The sequence below is a fragment of the Ovis canadensis genome, chromosome 3 (assembly GCF_042477335.2).
Source record: "Ovis canadensis isolate MfBH-ARS-UI-01 breed Bighorn chromosome 3, ARS-UI_OviCan_v2, whole genome shotgun sequence".
Taxonomy (NCBI): Eukaryota; Metazoa; Chordata; class Mammalia; order Artiodactyla; family Bovidae; genus Ovis; species Ovis canadensis.
In genome coordinates this window covers 34,999,646-35,018,090 of record NC_091247.1, presented here as the reverse complement: position 1 = coordinate 35,018,090, position 18,445 = coordinate 34,999,646, and the positions used below count along the sequence as shown (strand labels likewise).

Genomic DNA, 18,445 nt, shown 5'->3' with positions numbered 1-18,445 from the left:
TTTGTTAATAGCAAACATGACTGTCCAATCACTGCCGCTAATTAATAAGCCTTTATCAAGGACTGGTTTCCTAAAGATAAAGTCCTGGCCTTGAAGAAATTAAACATACAAACCTTTGGTATAATGGAAAAGAATCTTTGGCTCAGAATCCAAAAAGTCAGGTTTATATTCATGAGATTTCCTAATTATTTCTTAGTTCAGGTCATTTGGGGAAGTTTTAAGTTCTTCAGTATTCAGATTCCTCATCAGTTAAAAAGGAAATCTAACAGTACTGACATCACAGATTTGTTATGAGGGTAAAAAAGATAGCACGTCTAGCCAGATGTCTGGCATACTGGAAGCACTCAACAAGTCATACAGGAGTACTACTACTGTTATTACTAGTATTATATTCAAACATAAGACAAAAATTCCTTGGCAAATTTGTGCTATAAGTTCTACCCCTTTGTTCCTCCCCTTTCTCTTTCTTTAACTTCCTTTTCTTTCCCCTCTGCTCACACAAAGAATCATTCCTCATCACTCCACTAACAGATTTGCATATCCACACTCTAATACACATATTGAGTTCTAGTGTATAAGACTGTATCTACTTGTATACATGCACACAACCTCTGCACCCATGTACACACATAGTGTTATATCAGTCCAACCATTTTTACTGCTCAAACAATAATATCTTTGTCTAAATTTAAACATTCAGACTTCAGTTTTCATCTGAGCCTAACTAACCCTGTGTACTATGGATTTCAACTTCAAACTCAACCAAGTCTAAAAACATGCACTTGACTGTCACTTTTCTCACTCCTCTCTTCCCCTAACTGACTTCCCTATTTCTAAGGATGGCACTGCTACTCCTTAATCACCCAGGCTGAAACTTCAATGTCATCTTTGACCCTGACCCACATCCTTATACTCTTAGAAAACAAATCATCTCAATTCTTCCCCCGAAGTGTTTCTCATATGCTATTTCCTACTGCTAACTGCTCAACCCAGGCTGAGATGACTTAGTCCATATATTTGTGCATCCAAAGAACAAATATTTGAACTCTGATCTAGGCACTATGCTGAGCATGAAAAAGCAAATGAAGAACTCTATTCTTAAAAAAGCAACAGACTAGAATTATTACCACACCCTCCTAAGTGCTCTCCCAATACCTCCAACCCATAACACATACTATCATAAAGCCTATCTTCTTAAAGTACTGCTGTGCCTCCAAAAATTTCAAATGGTTCTGTAACAGAGTAAGAGCAAACTTTTCAAACTCGAATTTAAGGCCTCCAAAACACAATGTTCCTTATTTATCTACCCTTTTCTTTAGATCTAAAAGCCAATACTAATTTTATATTCCAATCAACATAATCTACTCACTGAACTCCAAACTATGACACCTAGTTGAAATGCTCTTTCTCTTTGCTCAGTTCTTATTCATCCTGTGTGAGCTCCTTTAATTAACTTCTCTTGTATGAAGCCTTCCCTAATAAATCCAGGACACACTGATCCTTGTTATTTGTGAAATTCAACAATACTGATTGGTTATGCCATTGAGTAAGAATACTTAACTGGAAGCTTATACTTAAGCGGCTCCATTCATTTTAAAAATTCATAATAAACACATGGTATAGGTGAGGCATTATGATATCCATCATTTCAATACAAAGATTGTTAACCTCAAGGAGCTCACATTTAGTAAGAGGGACAGAACATATACACTGAAGCACAAATACACAGCGGTACAAAGTAAGTACATATACTTGATCTTCCTACATATCTTACACACAGTCAGAGAATAAACATGTTCTTATACTGACTTCATGTGTTTGACAGGGCAAAATACAATACATAGAGAAATGTTCAGTATATGAAAGAAATTCTACTCTCTGAATTGGATATCTAACTACTGACAAAATCTATAATAAGGAATAAAGTAAAGAAGAGTTAATTCTACCGCTTTCTGTAGTGAATAAACCTGAACAAGGAAATACACTCATCAGAAGTTGGGTGTAGAGTTAAATTATCAAAAGTAATAAAATCACTACCTTTCCTACCACTATCATCATCTCTGGTTTTTAACTATGTCTATTACAAATTATAAACCTCCTTCAAATGTGCTAACTATAAAGCATTAGCCCAAGCTAAGACTAAGAGGCAAAGACAATATGAATGTTCTAATTATTCATTCTTACTCAACTATACTCATAAGTTAATAAAACAGAGGCACTGACGTTTTGGGGAAGGCCATGCTAGAATCTATTGTGCCTTGATGCTCAAAAAATAAATAGCATGCTAAATTCCAATAGAAGAAATTTTGTTACTACAGGAGGACACAAAGTTGGATTTTCAAATTCTCAAAGGAGCATTGTCAGTAATACATATTTCCAAACCACTAAATACTATGAATCTGATCCAAGGATATCTACTCTTGCCAATTCTATTCAACACTGTACTGGCGGTTCTAGCCAGGGCAATTAGGCAAGAAAAAGAAATGAGTGGCATCTATATTGGAAAGAAAAAGCAAAGTTATCTCTATCCACAGATGACATGATCTTGCATAGAGAAAAGCCTAAGGAATTCACACATGCATACACACAATGAGAACTAATGAACAAGTTTTGGAAGGTTCCAAGAATATAAGACGGATGTATAAAATCAATTGCTTATCTATACACTACCAACAAACAATCCAAACATGAAGTTAATATAATTCCACTTAAAAATATATCAAGAAAAATAAAATACTTAGGAATAAACTTAACAAAAGAAGTGTGAAGACGTGTACTCTGAAAACTATGAAACATTGTTGAAAGATTTTAAGAAAGCCTGAATGTATGGGAGATGAACATCTCTTGTACATGGATCAGAAAACAATATTGTTGAGATAGCAATACTACCTAAATTAAGGTTCAGATCTCAAACAATCCTGCTGGTTTTTTTCTCTTTGGGCAGAAACTGACAAACCACTCCTAAAAATCATATGGAAGTGTAAGGGATTCCGTATGAACAGAAAGTAATCCTGAAAAAGAGCAAAGTTGAAACACTCATATGTCCCAATTTCAAAACTGATTACAAAGCCACAGTAATTAAGACAGTGTGGCAACAACATAAATACAGACATACAGATCAATGGAATAGAACTCAGAGTCTGAAAATAAATCTTCTGTTTATAGTCAACTGATTTTTGGCAAGGGTGCCAAGACAACTCAATGGAGTAAAAAGAGTTTTTCATAATTTGATACTCATAAGGATAAGACTAAAGAAAAAAAAATGAGAGAGAAAGAAAGAGAATATAATAAGTGTTGGTGAGGTTGTGGAGAAATCAGAACCTTCATTTGCTGATGATGAGAATATAAAATGGTGCTATCACTTTGGAAAATAGTTTGGCAAGTCCTCAAAATGCTAGAGTTAGGCCATGACTCCTCCTAGGTATATACCCAAGAAAAATGAAAATATATGTCCACACAAAAACTTGCACATGAATGTTTGTAGCAGTATTATTCACAATAGCCAAAGAGCAGAAACAATCCAATGTTCATCTGATAAATGGATAAACAAAATACGGTATATACATATAACAGAATATTATTCAAGTATAAAAAAAGATACTGATACATGCTACAATATGGATAAACCCTGAAAACTTTATGCTCAGTGAAAACAGCCAGACACCAAAGACCATATATTATATGATTACTGTATTATTCCCCTTCTATGAAATATCGAGAATGTATAAATCCATAGAGACAGAAAGTAGATCCATGGTTGCCAGGGGCCTAAAAAGGACAGAATAGGGAGTTACTGCTAATGAGTTCCGGAGAAGGCAATGGCAACCCACTCTGGTACTCTCGCCTGGAAAACCCACGGATGGAGGAGCCTGGTGGGCTACAGTCCATGGGGTCGCTAGGAGTCGGACACGACTGAGTGACTTCACTTTCACTTTTCACTTTCATGCATTGGAGAAGGAAATGGCAACCCACTCTAGTATTCTTGCCTGGAGAATCCCAGGGACAGGGGAGCCTGGTGGGCTGCCGTCTATGCAGTTGCACAGAGTCGGACTCGACTGAAGCAACTTAGCAGCAGCAGCAGCTAATGAGTTCAAAGTTTCTTTCTGTAGAGATGAAAATGTTCTGGAATTAGCACAACTTCATTAATGTATTAAAAACCACTAAACTATACACTTCAAAGAGTGAATTGCATGGTATGTGAATTATATCTCAATAAAGCCATTGTTGTTTTTTACTCTGATGCAAAAATTCACCTCACTTTAATCTGAACTTAAACACAAATAAATTAGAAGGTGTTTACTCAATGGTTATGAGTAAATTACTTTTTATAAATAAAACCATCTTGAAAATGCAATTGTAGAGTTCTCCATTAACAAAAAAACTCTGCAATGAGTCCTTTTTAAAAGTAAATAATGTTTTTATAAGATGAATACTTACAAAGATCTTTATTTTTCAAGAAGTTTCCCAATCGGTTTTTTTAAAAGGAGAGTACTGGGGGGGGGGGGGTATTAATTTTTTTAATCTAAAAAAAAATTTAAGCTGCCAAAATTATTTAAATATACAAAAAAAAGTTTTTAAAGGAAACAATGTATACCAATGATTACATCCTCAACTGTAACAATCCTTTTAGAGAGAGAGACATTACCATACTACACAGAGCAAAATCTATTATACAAGTAATTTTCAAAACAAAAAATAAATTTAAATGTCTTCCAGAATCTCACACTCTTATACATTTCAGAATTTCTCAAACTCTTTACCTTCAACCTCAAAGAACTCCTAAAATACTTTACCTTAATACTGTATAGCCTCTTTGGAATAAAATGCAGCATTGTTTCCTTGCTAGGAAGAACAGTCAGTAAATCAGTCAAGAACATTTATTAAAAACCCACCATGCACACATGCACATATTGGACACCTGGGGAGATATACAGGAAGTAGAAAACACAGTCCCTGACCTCAAGGCAGAGATGGAGGAGAAAAGACCAAGACAAATCACAGAGAAGAGCAATAACATCGTGTTTCCTTTATTTCACCCTGGACAAGATGATAGGAACTCAGAGGACAGATCCCTTGGATACTGCTTGCTTCAACTTTTCATAAAAAGGAAGAGCAGGCAAAAGAACAAAGAAATAAAAATAGAATCAGAGGCGATATAAGGTAAGGTTTAAAAAGAAAGCAAGTAAAGAAACAAAACTCTTAGAATGTCTAGAAGTATAACAAACATCTAACAACAAAATGGGGCTGTTGTAAGTCTTAATTTTCATGATTCCCTGAAAATTCACACACTACAACCGTAGGACCAATGGGGCAGAAATTCTTCTCTTTGAAAATATATGTCTACAATTCTTCATAAAAAGCACAACAGGAGCAAGAAAGTTTTTGTCTACATTCTTGCGTCTCGGTAGCTGACACTCTTTGGAACATATGAGCACCATCTCAGGAAGGCCCCGTCACCAGAGCTACAGAGTAGGCCACTTGTCCTGCTCCCCAGTTACATGAGGAATGAAGCTCGTCCCCAAGCTCCCTTCCTTATTTTCATCAATGAATAGTACCGTGCTACTTCGTCTACCTTAAAGCTGAAATAACCGCCAGGAAAACACAGTTTCAAAGAAACAATTCAAATGGCAAATGACTGGTGTCCAGGGAAGCCCACTAGTGATGGAAGAAATATTCTTTTCAGTGGCTACATAAAATGATTATTTACTGAAACTCTCAACTATAGGAAGTAAGGGTCAGACAAGAGTCTTGTGGAAATGCCAGGTTGAAGGAAATTTTCATTGGAAAGGTAGGTTTAGGCAATAGTTTTACCAAAGATTTTGGAGAGGTAACTCATTTCCAAGAGTTAGTTCTAACTCCTGATATAGTGTTTCCTCACACTGAAATTTAACCTCTCTTTCTCTGAAAACTTCATCCACTGGTTCTTAGGAATTTATAGAACAAGTATAGTTTCACTTTAATATCATGGCCCTTCAATTATTCACAGGCAGTTCTTATGACCTCTCTTTCAACCCTACCAAGAGTCATCTCATAACCAGGCTAAATATCCCAGCTTCTTCCACTACTTTTCTTATGACTTGGTCTCCATTTCCTTTATTACCATTTCCTCTCTCTTCTCTGCATGTGTACCAGTTTGTCTATAGTCCTCTTTGAGGGTAATACCCAGAACCAAACACAAGATTTCAGGTGTGCTCCAAAGAACACAGATTAAGTAAAAAAAAAAAATAAACAAATAAAAATCCATGCCTTCATTTTAGACACTAAACTTGTACTAACAAATATCATTGCATAATGAAGTAGCTTTTTTGGCAGCCGTATCAGTGTTAACTCATGTTATGCTTCCTGTCAACTAAAAAAGCCCCCAAACTTTTACATATACACTAATGCTAAGACTGGGTCTTAATTTGGACACCTGAATTTCAGAAGCCATTTCAGGATTTTAAATTTACCCCTATTTCACTTCAATCTTGTCAGATTTAGCTCTCTAGTTTACAGTCCATCATAATATTTTTAGGTTTATCATTAAGAGATTTTTAATTTTGCTCAATGTTTTTCCTGCATCTATTGGTATGATTATATAGCTTATATTAGTCGGTAAATAATGGACGTAACATTGATTTTCAAATGTTGAATCTGTTATCTATTTCTAGGATAAAACCCACCTGGTAGTGACACATTTTTTTCCCACTAAATCACTGACTCAATGGACATGAGTTTGAGCAAGCTCTGGGAGATGGTGAGGAACAGAGAAGCCTGCTGTGCCGCAGTCCATGGGGTCGCAACATGGAGTCGGACATGACTGAGCGACTGAACAAAACGGAACAGGTTCAATGTGCTGGTAATTTTTTGAAGAGTGGTTTTTCTCTTTAAATGATGGATACTGGTTTATAGCATGCTTTGTTTTTCCTGTGCTTTCTCTGACTAGTTCTGCTATCAGGAAAATGCGGCCTTATATAATCAGTTGGTAAATTATGTGTCCACTTCAGTTTCTGAGAGAGACTGTGTAGAACTGGTGCTATTTCTTCCTTAAATGTTTAGTAGAATTCTCCTGAGACAATCTGGACCTGGAGTTTTACTTTTGAAATATTTCTTTTATAAACTATGAATTCAATTGTTTTAATAGATATCAGATTTTTCAGACTATCTACCTCTTCCTGAGTGAATTTCAATAATTTAAGTCTTTTGAGGAATTTGTTCATTTAAGTTGTCCAATGAGTTGATAAAAAGTTAGGTTCAGACTAAAAGTGCAGAACTACATTCTGTGGGCTTGGTTCAAATGTCAGTATTGTTTTCAAAGCCTTTTAATGCTATCCTGGTTTTTCCCAAGTGTTTACTACCCGGAAACCAGTTTAGGACCTGGGCAAGAGGCTACACTACAGTCCAGTTCTCAAATCTTCGCCCTATTGGTTCTGTCCAGTTCCACACACAGGCAGCCTGAGGATAAGTCTGAGGTTCCACACACAAACTAAAGGATGCTTTTTCTCCAGCTCCCTCCACTTCACAATTTCTCTCTATACTCTCTAGCTCCAGGGGTGTTATGGGAGAAAGTAGGAATTATAGCCTCCCCAAGTGCACTTCTTATGTCTATGTCCACCTAAAGATGAAAGAACAAAAGAAAAGAGTTATGGGAGCTGCCGCAGGAGTCTGGTTTCATTACCTGATTAGGGCCAGCAGTTTAAAAAAAGCTCCATCCTAACCCTCACTCAATCCTTTTGATCTTCTGGCCCAAGAGAAAGGGTTTTCCTTGAAGCTTCTTCTGTCCACACCCTGCATGGTTCCAAGATCCAGGGAAAGGAAGATAGGGAAGGGGGCAGGAAATTAACTTCTTACCTCTATATGGGCCATTCTTTAAGCTCACATCTCTCTTCTTAGTATCTATTTATTTATTTATTTTTCTGAGTCCTCAAGTAGTTGCTATTTACATTCTTTAGGTATTCTAGGGTTTTTAATTGCAACCACTGAGAGAGATAGGGTGGAATACATTTACATCTTCTTATCTGTAATTGATAATCTTAAGAAATAAATATTTAAAAAATAATCATAAATAAAATAATTGAATAAACTTAATTAATTTTAACATATTTATTTAGCCAACAGATACAAAATAGTATCATTTCAATGCATAATCAATATAAAGATAATTAGTGAGATTTTTATATTATTATTAGTATTAAGATTTCAGAATCTGATGTGTCATATTTATATCACACCTCAAATTCAGATTATTCATATTTCAAGTACTCCACAGCCATATGTGGCTAGCAGTGACCACACTGAGCAACACAGAGCTAGAGGAACAAATAAAAGGAAAGACGAAAACGAAGGGAATGAAAGGAAAGCAAGAAGAGATCACCCAACCTTGCATGGCCCCTTCCAGGTAAAATGCGCTCACGACCTCATAAGCAGCATATTCTGTTGCTGGATAGATATCAGGTGATGAATAAAGTACCTTCTTAGATAGGAAAAATATATATGCCTGTGTATCACTTTTACCTATTCATGGAAATCCTACCCTAAGCATTATTCTACATGGCAGTACCTAAATCATCTATCTGCAAATGACCTCTTCCTTTAGTTTTCTCTTCTTCAGATAAAATATGCCAGTTGTTTCAGTGGTTGCTGTACAATAAGAGACAGTTCTCAGGAAATTAAGCCTAAGCTACATAATTCTTAGGTATATCTAAGGGAATTTGCTATGTTGCTGATTCTTAGAAACTTAGGCTAATTAGTGGTATAATGTCCCATCTTCAGATGCTATAATACGTTTTAAATGAACCTTTACCCTTGAATTTGTGTTCTTATTTCAGCACATAAAATAACAATATCTTAAGCCAAATGCTATGAATTAGCATTACTTATTGAGTAATAAATATTCTGCTGCAGACAATTTCAGTCGTAATAATTTTCTAATGCATATTCACAAAATGTTTCATTAATACAATTTATTACCAATTCTTTTTTAATGACTACAATGTATCTGACACCATACAAAGAAAGTAAGCTTTCTCAACCTTTCTATGATTCTTTTATAGTTTTTAAAAGTAGTTAGGAATCAAATATAGTTTTTAAACAGTCAGTAATGATGACTGTCATGAAACAGTGAAACACTGATGTTAATTAATTTAGGTATAGCCTCTAAACTGCTATGTATTTACATTTCACTTTCTGTGAACTAAATTTCATATTTGGGTGAATAAAAGGGTTAGTTTAAAAGTACAGAGTAAGTAACTTTGCACTACAGAGAAGAATAAGAAACACTGTCATTTGGAGGACACTATAGAAAAAAACCCTGAAATGTGAAGCAATACCAAACAAAAGAGTAACTGATTATTCTATACTTGAAGAAGCTTAACAAAAAGAGTATGTAACCACTGAAGTAGTTACATACTGTAAAGATTTAGGTTGAACTGGCAGAATGAAAGAAGAATTTTTTTCTCATTTTCTAGAGAGATAATCTTGACTTATTAATTCATTCAATATCTCAAAAAATATTAAGCATATACAATACTCTGAGTCATGTCAGTAACAGAAAAAGAATCAAGAAATTCTATTTCAATAAAGCTTACAATCTAGGAGATATGAAAATAACTATAAACACTGATATTGACTCAGTATAGGATTAGCCAATGGATACTAAAACCATTTTACAAAATCTTGAGGAACAGGATAGTCTCAAACATCACCCCCACAGATTACTAATAAATTACAAAAGAAAAAAGGCTATCTTTATAACAGAGAAACCTGGCAGATACTACCTTAATTTAACCATGTGGTCAAGCTCAGCAACACCAACAATGGAACAGGCAACATGGACCTTATGAAGACCACACTGAGGACATTACGTCACTTGTTTAGAAAGTTTGACAAACATGTTTAAGCTAAATGGAATCATGAAGAAAAATAATCAGACAAACGAAATTGTGGGATATTCTACGAGACAATCGACCTAGAGTCTTCAAAATCATAGATGTCATGAACGAGAAAAGAAAACAACAACAATGACAACAATAACAAAAAAAGGTTCGAGAACTCTTCAAGATTAAAGAAAATAAAAGAGAGATGAGCAGTAAGAACAGCGATGATTCGTCCCCGGACCATAGATCAGCAGAAAAAAGCTAAAAGGACATCACCGGACAACTGAAAATATAAATGAGCCACATATTAGATAATACCATTGCATCAATGTTAAATTTCTTGAGTGTGATAATGGCATGAGATTCTGTAGAAGAAAAATGTCCTTTTCATTAGAGACATATACTGAAGTACTACATGTGAAGTATCAAAATGTCTGCAACTTACTTTAAAATGATTCTACAAAAAATGAAGACATATAGATATAAATAAAATCTATAACTTCATACATCTGCACATGTATGTGAGTAAAGAGAGAAATAAATATGGTAAAATGTTGGCAACTGACAAATTAGATAAAGAGTTTACAGATGTTCATCGTACAGTTCTTTCAAATTTTTATAGACATTTTTTAAAATAAAAATTTGACAGAAAAAATGGCATAAGGTTAAAACAGATTAGTGTCACAGTAAACAGACAAATAACATGCCATGGAAATTCTGAAAATGGAGGAATTAGTAAGGAACATAAGAGATGGCTTCATCAAAGAAGTGGCACTTGAGCTGTGTGTTAGATAACAAAAATGGCTCTAAAAGAAAAAAAAATTTACAAAATACATTAATACATTCTCTTTTAAAAAGTGAAATAACACAGAACATATACCAAAAAATTAACGAGTGAAAAAGATTTAAAATGAATTTATAAAGGGAGCATCATGAGCAAAAAGCAGAGTCGCAGGAAACCCAAAGCACATGTAAAGAAATGTAGCAGACACCTCCAGTGCTCCCCACACACCCCCTGGTCCCCCCACCGCAGCACTCACTGCAGCTTTGGATTCCACCTGAGCTTCTTAACCTCAGTCCCATTGACATCTGGGGCTCCACACTTTGCTGCACAGGGCAACCCTATGAGAGGGATGTTTAGCAATATCCCTGGCCTCTATCCACTAAATACTCTACCCTTGGCTGTGACCATCAAAAGTATCTCCAGATACTGCCAAATGGTCACTGGGGAGCAAACCAACCTCCCCGCCCCAGACCGCACTCCCATTCCCCTACGTTACATCTTAATCCTGCTACACACTCCCTACAAACACATACACACACACAAACACACACACACACACACAAACACACACACTATAAACTAATAGCCACCGAGCTTAAGTTCAGTTCAGTTCAGTTCAGTCGCTCAGTCGTGTCCGACTCTTTGCGACCCCGTGAATCACAGCATGCCAGGCCTCCCTGTCCATCACCATCTTCCAGAGTTCACTCAGACTCACAACCATCGAGTCGGTGATACCATCCAGCCATCTCATCCTCTGTTGTCCCCTTTTCCTCCTGCCCCCAATCCCATCCAGTTTAAGTAACCTCACCTATTTCCCTAAGGGCATTCTCTGGCCTAAAAGAGAGCCTGGCCAAAAAACAAAACAAAACACAAAAAGGCTACAAAAAGTGAAAGTGAATGACACTAAGACTAAAGGATGAGAATGGATATATAAACATTCCTTGCCCTTCCTTGGGACAGTATGGAAGAGTTCTACAGTTGGAAGACTAGAAGTACGGTTTAACCCCATTTGCCCACAGCAATAACCCACTCAGTTATACACTTTTTTGGCTTTTCTGCCTCCCTTGTCTCTCTTCCCTACTCCCTCACTATATTTCCAGGGATCACCTTCCAAATAAACTATTTTTACCCAAATCCTTGTCTCAGGCTCCGCTGTTCTAAGTATCTAAACTTAAGGCAGAACATGTGGCTGTTCAGAGAAGAAAGGTACATTCCTCCTGGAAAAATGAAATGTTTAACCATGACTGGGTGGGCATTTCCATAACCACATCGCTGACAGTTTTTTGCTCAGGGCTCTGACTGAGCCCCTACAGTTTAGAGTCATGAAACCGGGCTTCCGTCCTTCCACTTTTAATCCACAGCCAGAAAAGGAATGTAGAATCCCTGTACCCAAAAGGCAAAAAATGGAACAGAAGGCTAAGCAAACAAACCAAGCTACTTCAAATAGACGAGAATGGTTCACACTATTAAAGCCACCTCTACCAACGTAATCAAACCAAAGTGTAGGTTGAGACCTGAGACAATCTGGCTCAGCAACTCACTAAAGACAGACACACAACTTTACAAAGTGCAACAATTTCCTACCAAAAAACTCCTTTCCCAGTTGTTCCCTGGATGGAGAGGAAGAGTGAAAAGGCTAGCTGGAGGACCAGGGCAAAAAAAGTATAAGATGAGCCTGGAACATCTGGTCATGCCAGCAAGCAAGAAAGCTATCAAAGCTTTTGGGGTCATACTGAAAAGACTCAGGAACATCACAGAGAGGCTCTCACTGGCCAAAGATGGGTCACTTCAAGCATCAACAACAATAAATGTAAAGGGCTGAAACACATTAATAACCAATTAAGTCAGTCAGGCCCGTGTGCTCAGTCATGTCCGACTCTTTGCGACCCTACAGACTGTAGCCTGCCAGGCTCCTCTGTCCGTGGGATTTCCCAGGCAGAAACATGGAATAGTTTGCCATTTCCTCCTCCAGGGGATCTTTCTGACCCAGGGATCAAACCTGTGTCTCATGTATTGGCAGGCAGATTACCACTGTGCCGTCTGGGAAACTCCAATAACCAGTTAACCATGAGTTAACAATGAAACACTAAAACAATCAAGTTATCTTTGAAAAATGCAAAGGAAACTACTCATTTTGATAACTAATTCATACAGGATACACAGCAGCGAAGGAACTGCTAAATCACATGGCTGAAATCATCAAAATTCAGATGGATGAAAACTCTATAGGACAAATGCCCCAGTTTCTTCACAAACAGACTGAAAAAGAGAGAAAGAAAACTGGAGGAGGAGGGAGAGGAGGAAAGAGAACATGACATAAAAGACCATGAAGAGAAAAAGGAAAAACGAGAAAGAAGGAAGGATGGGAGATGAGATGACTGTAAATAACACATCAGCCTATTATTGCAATGCATACACTCTCACTATCCAAACAAACTGTGAACACACAAATACATTTTGTTTACATATGTATGTGTGTGTCTGTGTATATATATCAACTCAGGGAAATCTGAATGCTGCCTGGTAATGAAAGATTGTATTAGCCTCTTTAAACTTGTGTTCTCCCACAAGTTGAACATGTAAGCCGGTATCATTCATTAAAATCTTAATATACAGTCAAAAATACAACCCTAGAGTATTTCATTTAGAGACTTTCAGTGCTTGTACATATTGAAAATTTACTTAACCATATTTTGGTTTATTAATATCCAGAAGGACATCACAGAGATGTGGTAAGACTTTCCCTGAAATGATTTCCTAGGTCATTTGATGTATCAAAAATAAGAAATAAGTTAGTTTGGCATCAACTTGTTTCTAAGTAAACCTATGCCAGCTACTAAACATATAACATGTTTTAAATGCTCTCAAACCATTTGCTTAACAATCAGCTCAAAAATAAATAAATAAACAATCAGTTATTAAAGCTTAACCAGCATCAACATAAAAATTAATCTGTCATTTTAAGACTATATCTCTCTTTTTTCTTTAAATACTAGGTCCATGATTTTCCTCATCTGTAGTCTGCTTATTACCCACAATTTTTCAACCCTAATAATTATTTGGCAATTCTAGTAATTCCAGCAATTCCATTTTCAAAAAAAGATCACTACTATAAAAAGAATCTTGGTTTGGCTAATTAATTCAAATAAGAATTCCACTAAGCATTCCTTTTAGTACCATGAAACTGTCATACAGATGAGGAAATAAAGTTGTTTTGTCTCTGGGACAAAAAATATTTTTTGAAGAGCACTCTGCAATGCTGTCTTATGAATGATAAGATTCCCATTGATGACAGTAGCCATATATCCACTTACCAAAGAAATTGCTACAACTGGTGGTAGATTACATGACATCAAAGAGTCTACAGCTCTAAAAATAAAATTCTTTTACTTCAGTTAATTATTAGGATGACATAAGTTCTAACAATACAATGTGTCTCATAAGAGAAATTACAGCAAGACTAATAGGTTGAGGGTAGAATACCCTATTTTAATTAAATTTGCTTTTGATCATATCTAACTCCTTTAAGATTCCTTTTGTTTCATAAAATAAAACTGAGTATTTGATATTTAAAGCTTATGCTAAGGTCAAAATCTTTTGATAATTTCATTTCTAAATAAACGTTAAGTACATTTTTAAATGAAAAGCCAATTCTTTCATTCAAAAATACCCAAAGAGTTAGGCTCTACATAACTGATCCATTTTATTATCTTGACTTTTAAGTTATCTTGACCTTTAAATTTTCTTCCCTCATCTTTCCCACATTAAAGAGAAACCATCCAAGTGATTTTGAAAAGTTGCTTAAAATTGTTGTTTAATTTATGATCTGACTGCAAATTAAACAACAAATTTTATTATATCACAAAGATATAATTAAGACAATGAAAGATGTATTAGGCCAGATAATAGATCTGAATCATAAAGCTATGTTGCTAGGTCAAGGTCTATAAGATAACTGAAGATCACAGGCTTAAAGACACACACACAGTAAAATCAGCGTTTCAAACTATTCTCTACATCTTGGGGGTGACACTTAGCCTTTATCTCTCACAAACCTGATTAACTTCGCATTCTGTTTTCAGCAACTTCTGCTTGGGATTTCTGCCTTCAGAAACATACTAAATATATCCATCCATGAGCTATTACTCTTCAAGTGTCCAAAAGAGATCCACACAAAAGTGGAAGCATGTCAGTTAGTTTCCCAATCAGGTATTAGTCAAACTGACCACCACACCTTTCCCAGCTGATGTATGACAGAAGGCATGAGTGTTTGATGCTGTGTTTACTTCCTGTTCAGCAATGCCACTGCTTATCCTTATTTCCTGCATGACTTTCTCACCACGCTGACTTGCCTTTATCTGATTCTACTTGAAAAACCAATTATGAGTGGATGGTAATAAAGACAGTAATTCTTTCCCAGCATGTTAACTGCAGGAAAAGTATCGGGCTTGTACTCAGAAGTCTTGGATTTGGGTCCCTGACTTCCCAATTATGTGACCTTGTCACTTAGACTCTGTAAGTCGGCTCTTGTATATGAAGAAGCAGAGTCACTGGCCCTCTGAGAGCTGTCGGGCAATTAGAGTGAGATCATTTAAGTATAAATACTTCAAAAAATATGGAATGCTATACGATTGCAAATACTTCTTTCTAATTCCTAGCTGAATTATACAAAGCAGAAATTTAAGGCTGATGTGGCCACAGCTTGACAAAGGCAAATAACACTTGCCAAAAAATCAGGAGAAATAACCACAGAATGCTAGATGGGGAGAAAAAACCACACCAATCTTTCTTTCAGTTATGAGTTCACTGTTTAGCAATGTGTCTTCTACTGACTGCACCCACTGGCATAAACCAGAGCACCCGTGGCAGAATCAAACAAGCACACAAAGAACAATCTCAGTCCAGGCCCTATGCTTCAGCTCCCACAAACAGGGCTTAGAAGATCGTGCAAAAGCCCACTCATAAACTTTCAGAAACTCTGTGAAAACCAAGGAGTAGCCTGTGGAATTAATGAAAACAAAAAAACAGAATATTTCTCACTGTCAAGTAACTCTGAAATGCCCAGCAGCTGGACCGAAAAAGATGCTAAAAATAAATAAATAAATAAATACTGAAGGATCCTTTGAGTTCACACACGACAAGAGTCAAACAAGTCTAACAATGGACAAAAGCAAGTCGTGTAATCCACGGAAGCTAAAGTAGGGGGGAAATCTATCCAAATGAATGAAAATTTAGAATGCTGAAAAATAAAGATGAACAAATTAAATAAAATTCTTCAAAAGTAGATAAAAGAAAATGCTTTGCAGAAAGCAAGGAATGATAAAATTCATAAAAATAAAACCACTACCAAAGTAAGAACAGTTAAAGCTCTAGCCAACATTCAAACAAAATACCCCCTGAAAAAAAAAAGAAAACTGAAAAATAAAACAACAGAAAATGAGCAGTTTTAAGCAATGGTATCATGACAGATTTTCTATTTGATAATTTAAATTCAAACTGATAATAACAAAGGACACAGACAGTCAAGCTCCAGAAAGGAAAATTTCACAAGTCAGAAAGAAACATATAAAGCAGGATCTACAAGATCAAGTTATTTACACGTCCTGCCATTTTCAGGAAAGGGTTGGAGAGGTACACAAAAACAAGTCACAACATCTCAGAAGTGCCAAGGTCACTCCAACACTGTCGGGGGGGCAAGGGTGGGCGGTGGCTGGGATAAGAAATAGTGAAATCTAAAAGCACCTAACAGAGACCAAGTGAAACATAGTAGAATCCTTTATAGCACAGGGGCAAACTCTATCCTGACAATAATACATGAAGCAAAGGGTTGATACATCATGGTTACTTTGTCACGAAAGTAGCACTCTTTTATCCAGTAATAGTATTTCAATTAGGCTATAGCATCTTTCTCCTTACAACAGTAATTAAAAGATTCCAACTAGGAATTAAATATTTTACTAAATGGAAAGCTATCTAAAACTTGCAGATTCCCAGACTCTTAAGAGTCCACTTAGACTGGGAGCATGTAATTCTTCACAGAAATAAACTGACTTGCATGTGGCTGGCAGCCAGACTGCTGGATGGATACAGAAAACAATTCCTTTATGAAAGCAATGCCAACACTCAATTCATAACACGTGCTGAGTCTTCAGTGTGGACAAAAGCCCTCTGAAGGTCCTTAACTAAAACTGGAGGTGTGTTCCCCTCTTCTCCCAAGAAAGCTGCACTTAAAAACAATGTCCCCAGGCAAAGGTAGGATCCTTTTCATTCCCCAAAACCACAGGCAGCTGTGTGTTATTGGAAATCCTGAAGAGCCATGATGAGGTTCAGAACTCCCACACAGCCACGGAGGTCCAAGGCACCCCTCTGGAGAGGGTCTCCTGTACTTCTGAGGGTTCCAAGTGCTTCACACCGACAGTATGCACTTGAGGAAAGCACACCATTGTGACTAAACACCCAGTTCCTGTCTTTCCTCACCAGAGTACCTGTCAAAGGCCAGAGCTGACAGCAGCTCAGCTGTCTTCAGTGCTCTCCATCAGGCAGCCAGGCCCTCTCCAGACCTTCTGCTTCTTGAAAGATGACCTTAACTCCAACCTCACCCAGAGATGAAAATAAGTAACGTAATTCAAAGACAAATTTAACATATATACATATATAATTAATAATAATAGATCATTGATGTGAATTCCCCACCTTTTTCCCTCAAAATTTACCCATTTCTATGTGGCTTAATACCATCAAAACAAACAACCCAATCAAACAATGGGCAGAAGACCTAAACAGACATTTCTCCAAAGAAGACATACAGATAGCCAAGAGGCACATGAAAAAATGTTCAACATCACAAATTATCAGAGAAATTTCAAATCAAAACTACAACGAGATATCACCTCACACCAGTCAGAACAGCTATCATCAAAACCTCCACAAACAGTAAACGCTGGAAAGGGTGTGGAGAGAAGGGGACCCTCCTGCACTGTTGGTGGGATTGTAAACTGGTGGAGCCACTATGGAAAACAGTATAGCGGTTCCTCAGGAAACGAAAAAGAGAAACACCATATGATTCTACAATCCCACTCCTGGGCACATATCTAGAGAAAAACATCCAAAAGGGTCCATGCACCCCAATGTTCACTGCAGCACTGTTTAAAACAGCCAAGACATGGAAGCAACCTAAATGTCCACTGACAGAGGAATGGATAAAGAAGAGGCAGCATATATATACAGTGGACTATTATTCAGCCATTAAAGAGAAGGAAACAATGCCATTTGCAGCAACACGGGTAGACTTACAGACTGTCATACTGACTGAAGTTAAGTCACAGAAATATCATGTGATATTGTTTATATAAGGAATCTAAACATAAATGATACAAATGAACCTATTTATAAAACAAAAACAGACTCACAGATTTAGAAAATGAATTTGTGGTTGAGGGGAAGCGGAGAGAGATAGTTAGGGAGTTTGGGATTGATGTGTACACACCGATATGTTTAAAACAGAGGGGCAACAAGGACTGATGTACAGCACAGGGAACTCTGCTCAGTACTGGGTAACAATTTAAATGGGAAAAGAATTCAAAAAAGAATAGAACTGAATCACTTTGATTCAGTCCACCTGAAACTATCATAACATTGTTAATCAACTATACTCCAATATAAAATGAAAAGTAATTTTCCATTTCTCTCCTAATCATTTTGTCTTCTCCTCTTCCCTCTGCAGACCTCACCTCTGGTCTCTGCCCTGGGTCCCACCTCTGCCCCCCTCCTACAGGCTCTTAATCCACTCTTGTTCATCAGGATGTGT

At 36.7% G+C, this 18,445-nt stretch overlaps 1 protein-coding gene across 2 annotated transcripts in view; it reads right to left on the bottom strand.

Annotated features, from left to right (window-relative positions):
* Positions 1–18,445, bottom strand: part of BABAM2 (BRISC and BRCA1 A complex member 2) — a 401,503-nt gene that overhangs the window by 318,905 nt on the left and 64,153 nt on the right. The gene's annotated exons all lie outside the window — the stretch shown is intronic.